General features: G+C 34.2%; 1 pseudogene; it reads right to left on the bottom strand.

Moving 5' to 3' along the window:
- Window positions 1–4744: 4744 nt before the first annotated feature.
- Window positions 4745–13707, bottom strand: part of LOC149553838 (uncharacterized) — a 105122-nt pseudogene continuing 96159 nt past the window's right edge.

Raw genomic sequence — 13707 nt, 5'->3', positions numbered from 1 at the left:
GGAAACACACAACTCATGGCTTCAAGAATTTCTTCACGAGGGAATCTGTCATGAATCTCAATTGAAAGTTGGTAGGAAATAGACTTCACATTTTCACTTACAGATTTAACAATCTTGTCAAAATCATCCTTTCTAACTAGTAGTACTCTGCATCCCTTGGTTGTTTTAGATTGGTGCATTGTTATTTCAAATCCTTTCACAAACACACATAGCTCATTTTTTCCATTGAATTGTAAAAAGTTCTCAACATGAATCAAATCTGTAATTATCTCCCACCTTGAAAAAATTGGGCTATGACCTAAGAGATCTGAATACAAAGAATCTAGAGCCATGCATGTCATTTTACATGAATCACTATACTCATGAATATACATAGTTCTATCTTGGGCTTTCTTAACAAGTTTGTTCATTAAATCCAACATGGGGAGAAGACTAGCTAAAGTTAATAGGTTCTATATATCACTTAACTTATTTAACAAATTAGGAATTTTGTCTACTATAAGGCATTGCTCATGTAGAATTACAATCAAGGATTGATATTCTGCTAGAACTCGTTCTGTTGGTCCATGCAAAGATATCCATATAGTCTCAACATCCTTGAGAATCTCATTTCCTACTATTGCTTCCTCAGAAAGAATCTTAAATTCTGCAAAGCATTTAGGACTTCTGCAAAAGTAGGAGTGGAGCTCACGGATTAGATCTTCAACTTTTGACACTATAAGAAAACTACTTACAATCTTATATGCTAAATTCATTCAGTGGGCCATAAAGTGTATGCCAAGCATGTAAGGTGCAATACTAGTTTTTAATCTTGCACAAAGACCAGTCCTTTGCCCTTGCATTACTGCAGCTCCATCAACTCTGACACACACTAACTTCTTTGCAATTGTCAAGTCATCCATACCAGAAATTTCATTCAAAGCTTAACTTCTAAATATAAATTTTCTATAGTTGAATTGGCCCTCATTTTACGAACAGAAAGTAGATTAGCTTGATGGACATGATCTTTTACGGTATATACATGCATATAGACCCAAGCAATGTTATCTACCATAGTGACTTCATCTAAGGATAATAAAATGAACTTGGATTCTTTTACTCTCTCCTATACATTTTGCTTTTCCACCTCAGCAAGATAGCTTTCCATTTCCCATCTAGCGTATATTGACCAATGTGACATAGGATAGTGAGGAACTTTCAAAAAAGATAATAAATTACTATATTCTAAAAAGTCTCTCATAGGATGCCCTCTAGATAGAATATGAAAAATAACACTCATCTGAATGGTCTTTGCCAAGTTTGCATCATTGGCTGCATGTTGAAGCCTATCTTTGATTGGATTGCCACTACTACCACTACCAATTACCACTATTTTCTTGAAATTCTCTTCATATTCTATGGCATACTAAAAATTAAGGCATTCTTCCTTTGATTTCCATCTCACTATCGCTACTTCCTTTCCATCTATGATTTGTTTTTCATAAACCTTACCAATATTTTTTTCTATAGTGTCAAGCTTTAGCCGCAAATTTTTCTCTCTTTTAGTTTTCTAGGTACAAATCATACACCTTCATTCTATTGGTGGTTCATCATTATTTGTGACTAGTTCAATAAACTAGTACTTTGCTACCCAATCAACCTGGAAAGTCCTTTTCATTTCCCACTTCCGCCCCATTTTTACATTCCTTTTTCTTTTCTTCCTACCAACATCAATATTATCTTTTGTTACAACATCTTCTCTTGTTCAAACATTGTTTTTCTCGTTTGATGAATTTTGATTTAATTGAATAACAACCCGATCTTCTAGTGGTGGTTAGGTATTGTGATTTCCTTCTGCACTTGTAGTTACACAAGTTGGTCGACTAGAAACATTGTCAATTCCAAAGAAAGCCTTTATGGTAGTATCTCTAAGTTTTGGGCATTTTGATGTAAGATTAATCCCTTCACTTCCCTTGGGGGTCTTACCCTTGTCAACATGCAGCCTTCCATAGACAACCCCTTCAATTTCACTTCTCTGAGACTGAGCAATATTAGTAGAGACCCACCCTCCCCTGACATCTCAATCCACTGACAATCCGTTTACTTCCCTAAGAATAAGCAGTATTACTTTCAGACTAGGAATTGAAACTTAAAGAGAAAAAGTTAAATTTCAAATCTAATATATGATAGTTGGTGAATTGACATTCCATGGCAAAGGAAATAAAGGTGGTCAATATCCATGCATGCAAGCTTTAAAACCCATTAATGTCGCCACCAACTTCCAGCATTGCATCCACTTTTTGAAAAATTTCTAATGAAAATAAGATACAAAAGGAAACTGTAGATAAGCTTCTTATTAAATTAAACTAGATAAGCTTAAGGAGAGTATTTTACTGCACATTGCACCACTTGTGGAAGCTATCTCTGGAGTCTGAGTTGTGCCCATGATGTGTCCTACATTGCCAAAAATTTGATGGAGTGCCAGTGGTATTTAGTGAATGTCTCATTTCTTGGGAAAATTTGGATTCATACAAATCAATTACCAATTTACCACACCAAATAAGTTGTCTCCTCCGCGACAAAATGAAAGTGTGTTGGCGAAACGAGCCGACTCCACCACTTTCCATAATGTGAAACGTGCTGACTCCTCCACAGTAAAATGAAATTGTCTTGGCGAATTCCCCCATATTGCATGAAATGGAAACTTGAAACTTGACAAACACTACCCGATTAGCATTACCTGGTTGGCTACATGAAAGGAAAATACTGCCAAGAAAAAACTCAAATGTAAAGTTTGCCTTGGCGATTACTAAACCTGACAATGCTAAGCAACTAGGTAAACCCAAAAAATCTTGGCGACCAAGGAAACCATGGAAGGGCTCACAAATTGCCAAAAATAACACCAGCAAAACCTCAAATTTGCCAAAATACAAAAATTCACCACTTTATTATACCTTGCTTGGTTCCGAAGAAACAACTACAACTTCATTCTCCCCTGCTAACATCTCCTTCTCAACAGACTTATTGTTCTTATTGCAATCAATAAACAAGTATCCAAACAATGAGCATTTCTAGTAGAAAGTCCCACATTTTAATAGATAATGGGTTGCACCTTCTTACCCCACTTTGAGCTCAAAATAATGGATTTGGGTAAAGAAGCACCAACGCAACATTCACACTGAATCTTGCAAACACTAGCCTAGACTTTTGTAGGGTAACCTTGTCTACCACAACATAATGTCTAAAGGAGTTCCCAATAGATTTCAGGATCCTTTCATCCCAAAACTCTAGGGGGAGTCCCGGGAGCCTAACCTAGACTGAAGCCATCCTATTCAACTCTTTCATTGGGTCTAGTGCATAGTGTCATTTGGCCACCATAAGACTGTGCTTCCCATAGAACCATGACCGCACCAAAACTATTGTCATGTCTTCTACTGCCATAAATTTGAAGCAAAAAAGGCCACCTAACATCAATGAAACAATCACACTCCCTTTTAACTTCCATCTTTGACTTACCCACTTCCTAACCATCTCAATCAATGGGCGAAAGGCCACAAACCTGCCAATTAGGCAAAGTTTCAAGTTTGCAGACACACTGTTAACTAGGTTGTCCGAGACAACAATTTCCACTCCCTCCTCTCCACTGATCACCTTGGGTGCTTCAAGTCGAACATGAGTCGTCTTTTCTCCAAGGACCACGTCCTTCCATCCTTGAGCCACTTTAGGACTCTTTTCTCCCTCCTAACACTCCACTAAGGCTGTCGTAGACTCCACCAAAACCCCACAAGTAGGATGATCAGAATCTACACCCCCCGAGACAACCCCAGATGAGGTTAGAACAAGTTGTAGGTTCGGGCAAGAATGTGGGACCTAGCCCGGCCCTTGGGGGCCATTCCCACTCATCAAAATTCAAAAACCAAAGAAGCGAGAAAACACAAAAAGTTGCAGAGCTAAAAACTTGCATTTGAGGAGTTATGTTATACTAATGACTCTCTCTAAAATCAACTTTTTTTTTTCAACATAAGTACTCTTAAAATTTTATCTCTACCTCTTCAAGTGAGTTTCAAATTAGAATAGTCATGTTACTCATGTTCTATATTTTGTTATTTATATTTATTTAGAGCTCATTAATTTGTTGTTTTACTATATATGTATGTGGTAGAATTACTTGTGAACAATAAACTCCAATTAATAATTTCAATAAGTGGATTCCTTTTTAATTATTTAATTTTATTATTTAATATTTTGAAGTGTTTTTTTTATGTACTTAATATATTAAGTACTCGATACGGGCCCATGCGTGCTTGAAACCTCTTTGGCTAAGAGCCAAGGACTATAGGGAAGGGACTATTCATCAAAAAAAAACAAAAGTACTTAATATATGAAATTTCTATAGTGGATTTCAGAAAATTTAAATTTGAATTTTTTTATTTTTTTAAAACTAACTTAATATATTGTGATATTGTCATTCTATAATTTTTTTGAGTCAAATTCATTATCTATGTTTAAGAGTAGTGCTTCACATAAACCCATCTCTTATAAGAATTAGTGATGAAAAATGTCTCCCACTTACCAACTTAATATATTATTTATGTTATTTAAAAAAATTAAAATTTAAAAAAACTTGTATCTTAATAAGAGAAAAGTAGGTCATTATTATTGTTTTTGGGAACGTGGATCATTGTTGTTTTTTTTGGAAATAAGGAAGTAATCAAAATAGAAGGAATATACGTTTAGAAATCACTCTTCTTAACGATCTAATAAATTAGAGGAGATTTAAAACGTGAACGGCAGGATTCGAACCTGCGCGGGCAAAGCCCACATGATTTCGAGTCATGCCCGTTAACCACTCCGGCACGTTCACTTTGCCTGGGTTAATTATTGTCTTTATCAAAATCAAGTATACTAATATAAGATGGTCTCCTTAATTTTCTATCTATTCTGTTCGCAGCATTTAAATTATTATTTCTACATAGATTTATTAGTGTGAGGGTTTAGTCGAGATTTACAATTCGTGAAATTCTTTATCGGATATTAATATATCTAATCGCAACATATCTTTTATTCTAAAAATTCGATATAAAATTAATATAATAATTTTAACATTACATTTTAAATTGAAATAGTTTAATATTAAAATGTTAATATATTTATTTTAAACATTAATTAGTTTAATTTTTAAATACCTACTGTACTTAAGAAATTTTTATTGTAATTAATCATACACACTTCAATTAATATCTTCATAGTTTCAAAATATGGCTTTATAGTTTCACTCATAGTTTAAACATTCAATTTGCACCGGTACAAAAAAATTGAAAATCTCACACATACATGCCAATTTTTTTGAAGAAATATAATGATTTGAGATATCACCATGTATCAATCAAAATTTTGAGTTAAACAAAATAGCATTACCATAAATTTACTAAATACTATTACATAAATTCCTAAAAAATAGTAAATTTACTAAATTTAAGTAATGCTATTTTATTTAACTATTATAATTTATATATAACATATTAAGCATATTTTATAAAAGATTTGTAATTTAGTGTTCAAATTTTTAAATATATTATAATTTATAAATACTATTACATAAATTGCAAAAAAAAGTATAGTAAAATTTAAATATTAAATATTAAATACAGTCTATTTAGTATTTTACTATATTGTAAGTTTTTATTTTTTTATCAAAACAAAATAATAAATTGTTTAATATATTTTAAATTTTAGTATTATAGAAAATAAATTAAGTTTTAAACATTTTTAAAATTAATTTATAAATATATTAAAATCTACACATAATTGGAGTTGACTTGTAGCTAAATACTGAGTTTGTCGTCAAATACATACAAACCAATTACTTGAATGTAGAAAAATACTTTGTCGTTTGCTGAAGCCTGAGACAAATTTGTAGCTGACACCCAAGATTCTGAGACAAGGTTGAACTGCAAATTTGTCTGAGATAAGCTGCCAAATGTCATTGCAGCGAGTTCTCGCCAATGCAGTCGCAGGGAACTATCGCCAATGGGGAAATTGTGAAAAATAATTATAATTAAAAAATATTGCCTGTAACCTAATTGACTTGTCAACATTTTTTTCCTATGATATTTTGGTTTTAGCGCGATAAAACCAGTTAAAATGGCAACACTTTTTTGTGAAATTTTGGTGCCAATTTTTTGCCCAAAATAATTGACCAACATCTAGATGCATGAAATACTACGATATTTCATTGTTATTTGGAATTATGGTTTCATTCTTGCATTCTCTCATCCTGATGTTGGGTTATAGAGTGTGATCTAAAACATTGATGCTAAAAAACATACACAATCAAATCCAGAAGCAATATTTCATGATAAATGGATTGTGGAAATCTAACAATGTTAATATGGCTTCTGTCAATATAATGTGACTTGTAACTTATCTACTAGTTGCAATTACTTAACATGCCTAAAATGGTATTCAGTGACAAAAATTGCATATGTGTTGTTGTTGTTGTTGTCGTCGTCACTAATGGTTGTCATTGATGGCAGCATACCTTGGTTGATTGGATGAGGTTCTATTTTGATGCTTTGATTATTGAGATTGGAGTTCTCTATATGTTTTGTAATGATTTATCTTTGGTTGTGTTTATCCTAGTCCCATTTGTATTGTTACATATTGAGATAGATGCTTTTGGCCCAATACAATATGGAAATTGGTTAACATGCTTCGAAAACATAGTATGCATTTCAATGTGAAAATTCAATTCTTTGGCTGTGGATATTATGGTAATTGGGTAGCATGTTATTTTGAGAGTAGAGTTTCTAAGTGGTCCATGTTTCATGCCTTCCCGCTATAAATTTTTGTTTGCTAACCTAATTCAAATTGTGTTTGGTGGACTAAGAAGATTATGAAGGAATAGAATTGTAACACCTGTATAACCCTTACATGATCTTGTAGATATTAGGATCTCAAGCTTATAGTTTTTTCTTTTTCTTTTGGGACAAGTTTATTGGATAATGTCAAATCTTTCTATGTTTTCATTACTGCTTATGATAATATGGTGTTGCATTAGGTATTTACATTAAGATTCTCATCTAATTTATTCGAGTAGCTTAATTGTAATGATTTCATAGTCTAGTAATGTACCTAGTTCTTGTTTCTCACAATTTCATGGCTAATAAACATGTTGTGGCAGTGGGTCAATGTCCCTCATGGGGTTCATGATATGGCTTAACCACATCTTTTGTCTTTCATAAGTCTAATGGTTGTATTGGGCCTTAAAAAGTCAATCTTTTGGTGCAATGACAACCCAAGCTTGTAACAAGTGATATCAAAGCATTATGTCCTCTTTGAGAAGGCAGCTTAGCAGCTTGAGGAGATCTAGGATGGTATGTATGAAGGAAAATACTAAATTTGATGGAGATAATTATGGTAGTTATTATAACAAGATTATAAATCACCTAATCTATATGGGAATAAATTTTTGGTTGATTACAAAGAATGAAACTACTATAAAATCATAGAGTGGGCTATATTCATGCATAGATGATGAGATGAAGGAATTTCAATGTAATATGATTACAAGAGAAGCTATAATTAGTGCATTATCAGAAGCTAAGTTTATAGAGGTCAGAGAATTGGATTTAGCACATGAGATCTCAATAAAAGTTGAGAAGATTTATGAAGGAGATGCTAGGATTAAACCACAGACATAAATAACAATTACATGCAAATATAAATAATATCAGAAAATAATAGATCACACATAAAAGAACACAAGACACCAATATTTAACATGGTTCACCCAATCCCTGGGCTACATCCACCAAATAGCAAGTCCAATATTATTATGATCCAGTGATTACAACTTGATTACAATCTATAATCCCTTATAGCTCAATATCGCTGCAAGAACCAATTTTTGCATCACAACAATAAAACAATCCCTAACCCTAAGCCCTTTTATACAAGTATTTTTACCACTTTAGGGTTACAACATGTCAGCCATATGTCAGCCATACATTGACCATAGCCCAAATTTTATTTATTTATGAAGTATGTATAATACTTCCCTGATTAGTCACCACAAACCAATAATCTCCCACTTAGAGACTAATCCTGTAGCAATACCACTACCACATGGGGCTCCCACTTGATCAAACCACCCTGGATGTTGTTGTTTTTTTATTCATGTTCAGTCTAGAAGACCAACTAAAGTTGAAGAGGAGTTCAACTTCTCCCTTGTTATGACCTTTGTAAACATTTCTGCTACATTGTCATCTATATGTTATATCTTGTCCAGCTTTAACTCTCCATCATCCAAAACTGACTGAATGAAATGGTACCACAACTGTATGTGTTTTGTCTTTGAATGTAGATCTGAATTCTTTGCAAGATGAATGGCACTCTGACTATCTATAAACAAATAATTATCCTTTTGAGGGTGTCCCAAATTTTCCAAGAAGAACTAAAGCCATATCATCTCCTTCGCTGCCTCTGTAGCAACAACACACTTTGCCTCTGTAGTGGATAAAGCATTAACCTTCTGTAGTATAGAAACCTAGCTCATTGCTACCCTACTAACAATAAATACATAACCTATAGTACTCTACCTAGTATCAATATCCCCTAAAAAATTTGAGTCAACATAGCCCTATAAATTAGTAGTAGACCCCGATGTTCCTCTCAGATATTTGAGAATCCATTTAACTGCATTCCAATGCTCAATTCCTAGATGACTCATATACCTGCTAATGATTCCTACTACATGTGTAATATCTGGCCTTATACATACCATAGCATACATCAAGCTTCCTACAACTCAAGCATAGGGTACCTTTGAAATCTTGTCCTCTTCTTCTTGTGTCTTGGGATACATCTCTTTAGTCGACTTCAAATAATCAGGTATACATGTGCTAACAGCTTTAGCATTCTCCATAGAGAAACATTGCAACACCTTCTCAACATAATCAGCTTGAGATAGCATCAATTTCTCGTTCTTCTTATCTCTGCAAATCTTCATACCAAGGATTTGTTTTGCTACCCCCAAATCCTTCATAGCAAATGTATGTCCTAACTGACACTTCAGCCCCTTATTCTTATCCATGTTAGACCTAGCTACAAACATATCATCAACATATAAACATAAAATAATGTAACTATCATCATCAACCCTCTTAAAGTAAACACAATGATCTGAATGACTTCCACTATATCCATGATCATGCATAAAACTGTCAAATTTCAAATACCATTGCCGAGGTGCTTGCTTCGAGCCATATAAACTTTTCTTCAATTTGCACACTAAGTTCTCCTTACCTTTGACCTCAAAACCCTATGGCTGAGCCATATATCTCTTCATCCAAATCAGCATGAAGGAAGGTTGTTTTAACATCAAGTTGCTCTAAATGAAAATATTCAGTAGCCACAATACTTCAAACAATACGTATATAAGTCATCTTAACAATAGGAGAAAATATCTCATCAAAATCAATTCCTTTTTTTTGTGCAAATCCTTTTACAACTAACATGGCTTTAAATCTTTTCTTACCTCCATCCTCTTCTTTTAACCTGTAAACCCAGTTATTCTGTAAAGCCTTTTTACCTACAAGCAACTTGCATAAATCCCAAGTCTTATTTTTCAGCAAAGAGTCCATTTCATCTTTCATTGCAAACTCCAACTGAATCTTAGTATCCACTTGCATAGCTTCATCATAACATTCAAGTTCACCAACATCAGTAAGTAAAATAGAATATAAAGAGGGAGAAAATCTTTGTGGAGGTCTAGTTTGCCTTCTTGACCATCTAGCATTCACTAGTGTGTGTGGTATTTGTTGTTGCAGTTGTTGCACATCATGAGGAATTGTTGGGACATCATCTTTTGGAGTATCGTCCAACACTACATAATCATCTTCTTTCTTCTCATGGTGCTACAATAGATCTTTGTACAATACTTTCTCATTGAATATGCCATCCTTGCTTCTTACAATTTTATAACCTTCAAAATCCCAAAGCCTATAACTAAATTCATTAATGCCATATCCAAAAAATACACATTTCTTTGACTTAGCTTCTAGCTTGGTTCTATTTTCAAAATCTATATGAACAAATACTTCACAACTGAAAGTTTTGAGAAAAGAATAACTCACCTTCATACCAATCCATGCTTCCTCTGGAATACCATAGCCCAAAGAAGTAGAGGGACCTCTATTAATAAAATATTTAGTATTACTGATAGCCTCTACCCACATGTGTAAGGGCAACCAACCTCATGCTCCTTGCACACTCCATTATAGTCATGTTCATGCATTCAACCACTCCATTTTCCTGTGGAGTCCTTGGAACAATTTTATGTCTATAAATACCATTATAGGAGCAATAATCTTCAAATTCATGACTAAAATACTTGTTAATGAATAGTTTTTTCCCATGAATGTTCATATATCAAAATAGAGAAAAGAATGTAAACTAACAAATGAATTCCTATCCAAGAGGCTTAGGAATTCTCTTCTTAAAATTTCTTCAATATAAACAAGCGCAACTACCTTTATTGTAGTGAAAGTTTTAACCAAATAAACTCAATAGAATAACTTTCCAAGAAAATAATCTACTGAAGGTGTTGAAACAACTTATTTCATCTCATCAATATGAAACAGACTTTAATGCAAAAGAACCACTCGATTTTAATTATCAAAATGATCCACATAATTGAAAATTAAATCATTGAGCAGGCAAATTTCATAAACTAACTTCTCACAGAATTTCCAAATTCAGAGTTGACAATTCCAAAATCAATAACAAACGCAACTAAAAGCTTGAATAGTATCTATAGAAATACTGATTAAAATAAGCTGATAATAGTATCCACTCACAAAGCTTTCAACCCAAAATCAAACTATAGAGTTTCATGTATCTGCTGAAATCTTGAAATGCTACTTCTAAACTAGAAATAAAACCATAAACAAAAGTAGTTCTGTCTATCGGTTTGCTGGAGAAATTCTAACCCCTTAAACAATACTAATTATTACATTTATAGGCATGGGGTTGGACCAAAGCCAAAATTACCCCACCAAGAGTTAATCATCTTTTGCAAAGAAACTGCTAATCTTAAAAAAAAAAGGTAACTGAAAGAAAATGACCAAGGAAATATAACTAAACACTTTCAAGTGTAACCGCTTGTCTTGCTCATGCAGCGCTGTCTCCACTGACCACACCTTTCACCATTTTCCACATCTCATAAGCAGCTGAAAAGGTCGAGATAATCGATTGGTGTAGCAAGCCGATGCAGGAAAATCTCTGCTTTCAAACCTCTTTTATCTTCTTCAGCTCGGCGACCTTTTCTTCATGCATCTCCAGGTGCTTTAAGTTGATGATCAACATAGCCTCGATATGCACCACGTTGGAGAAGTCTTGCTTAGCCAACATCTTTTTATCTTGCCACTCCTAAAATTTCTTTTGCACCTCTTTGATTATTTCATCTGATTGGGCAATGGAGTCATCATCCCTCTCCATGAACTGCTTGGCAAACCATTTGAGATCATTCTAAATAATTTTCTGAATGACTTTGAGTTCTTGTAGAGCTTCTTTGATCTTAGATATTCCCTATGTCAGTACTTCGTTTCTCCATTCAATACAGTCTCTGATGACATACAAGGCTTTTTCATCAAGACCGACTACGAGGCATTCTACCTGAAATTTTTGTAAACTGAGCTCTTGCACTTCTTTTAGCCACATGACTATTTTGTACCAGTTGTTCCTTTCTTTTTCGTATCCCTCATTTCTTGTTTCCAACTTTTTGGAAATGTTCAATATCTCCTTTGAGGCTTGGTCTAAGTGACCTATATGTTTTATGGTGTTGTGCAGAACATCCAGAACCCATTCGCTCACTATTTTTGCTACCGCTTTACATTTGTGCAAATTTTCCAGTGATTGTTGATTGGTCACAGAGGACACATCAATGATTGCAGACATTTCACTGATTGGCTAAGCCTTAGGATGAAGGATAGCATTAATATACTAAGCCATGTTTTTAATCGTTTCTTTCATTTCCTACTTATCCTACCCATCTTTCTACACTCTTTCTGCCATCTTCTTATTAGACACCTCAAAGAATTTCATATCTATCTCGCAGTTTCCCTTTCCTATGTCAACCTTGGTTATCTTAGAGTCTTGAGGGGCTATAGAATCATGGGAGCTTCTGTCTAGCGGTGTAGCTATCTCTATTGCCCATCGTCCTGAAGATTTATCAAAATTGATCCTCACTTCTATTCTTGCTTTCTTTACCTTAGGCATTTTACCAAGACACTTGCTAACCAGATCATTGATTGACATGGATATTGGGGCTATGCTTCTTTTCTTCTCCATCGATGTCTCTAGCCACTTAGGTGTTGCCTAATCTTTTTCTGCAGTTGAGAAACATTTGACTAGAATGAGATTACTTTGTTGATTCTTAGCAGTTACTAACAAGCTCTAAGATTCTGGTAAATTGTCTGCCATAGGTGGATCTTCCACTACCTCGAGGTCAATAGTTATGGTGTTCTTGCTTCTAGCGATCGATTCCTTTTTTGTGCTCGAGTGGGTTGTCCTTTTTCTTTTCGGAGTCTCCTTTTGAACCTGAAGTTGAAGTTTTTCTAGAACTGATTCAAGTTCAACTTCAAGTGGACCTACAACAGAATTAGGGACACTTCGATTAGTTTGCTTTTGGGCAGTCCTTTTATCTCTACTTCTTGAAGACTTCTCAGAAAAGCTTGGAGTAACCGCTACCTTTGATTTTATCCATTTGGCAGTTCTAGCTATTATATCCTTGGTATGAGCATATACATAATTTTCTTCCCTTTTCTCCTAGTTGATCTTAGGGATAGGCATGTATTCAATCTGGTCCATGTAAAATTGATCAAATACCTCTTCAGAATCATCATCTTTCAGCCCATAAGTATCTAACTCCACATTAAACATGATGACCTATTTAATGGTCAAGTGTGACCATAGCCTCTTCCTCACTTCAAATTCATTATGACAGTTCACCCATAAATCCTCTAATTGCAGCAAATGAAATAGAGAGACTGCATTTTTAACATTGTTTCTAATAAAGTTGGTAGTCAAAATCTAACCGAGAGGTGAAAGACTTAAGACATAAGCAGGTTAATGATTTGGCTGACAATATGGCTTCTTTCAAACTGGAGCATCTATAATGTCCAATTTCAATCGGGAAGAATACTAAAGAGGATTTTTTGGAAATTTGAAAGGACTCAACAAGAGAAGCAAACTGCCTACACATCTCTGACAACACTATAGACTCTGAACAATAGCGCAGTAATTTCAAAGGTTCACCAGGAAAACCACCTGCTCTGATATATGTAAATCTGGGAAATTGAATGAAATAACAACCATAAATTTGCACAACTTGCATGGCTTCTTCTGACATCCTATCATTTTCTCGACCTTGTAGTTCAAATACCAATTTCCCTAAAAAGATATCATTGACCTTCTTAAACTCTTTGCATACTTTGTCTTCCTAGAGATCTCTATAATATTGGTAGATAGGCATGTCATCTACCCAAGGTATATGTGGAAGATAGTCCCAATCTTTAGATGCCGCTAGGATGTAAATCAGATAAGAGGACAAGAAAAATAGACCACAGTTGGTAACATTTATCAAGCCCTTATGCAAGTTCTCTGCTATTAGGTCTGACCAATCAATGAATTTGAATCCCTCAACTATCTTCTGTATGAAGAAGTACA

This window comes from Cupressus sempervirens, chromosome 6 (genome assembly GCF_028749045.1).
Source record: "Cupressus sempervirens isolate cs-2001-9-10 chromosome 6, ASM2874904v1, whole genome shotgun sequence".
NCBI lineage: Eukaryota > Viridiplantae > Streptophyta > Pinopsida > Cupressales > Cupressaceae > Cupressus > Cupressus sempervirens.
Note: the sequence above shows the minus strand (reverse complement) of the source record. Positions and strands in the feature narration are given on the sequence as shown.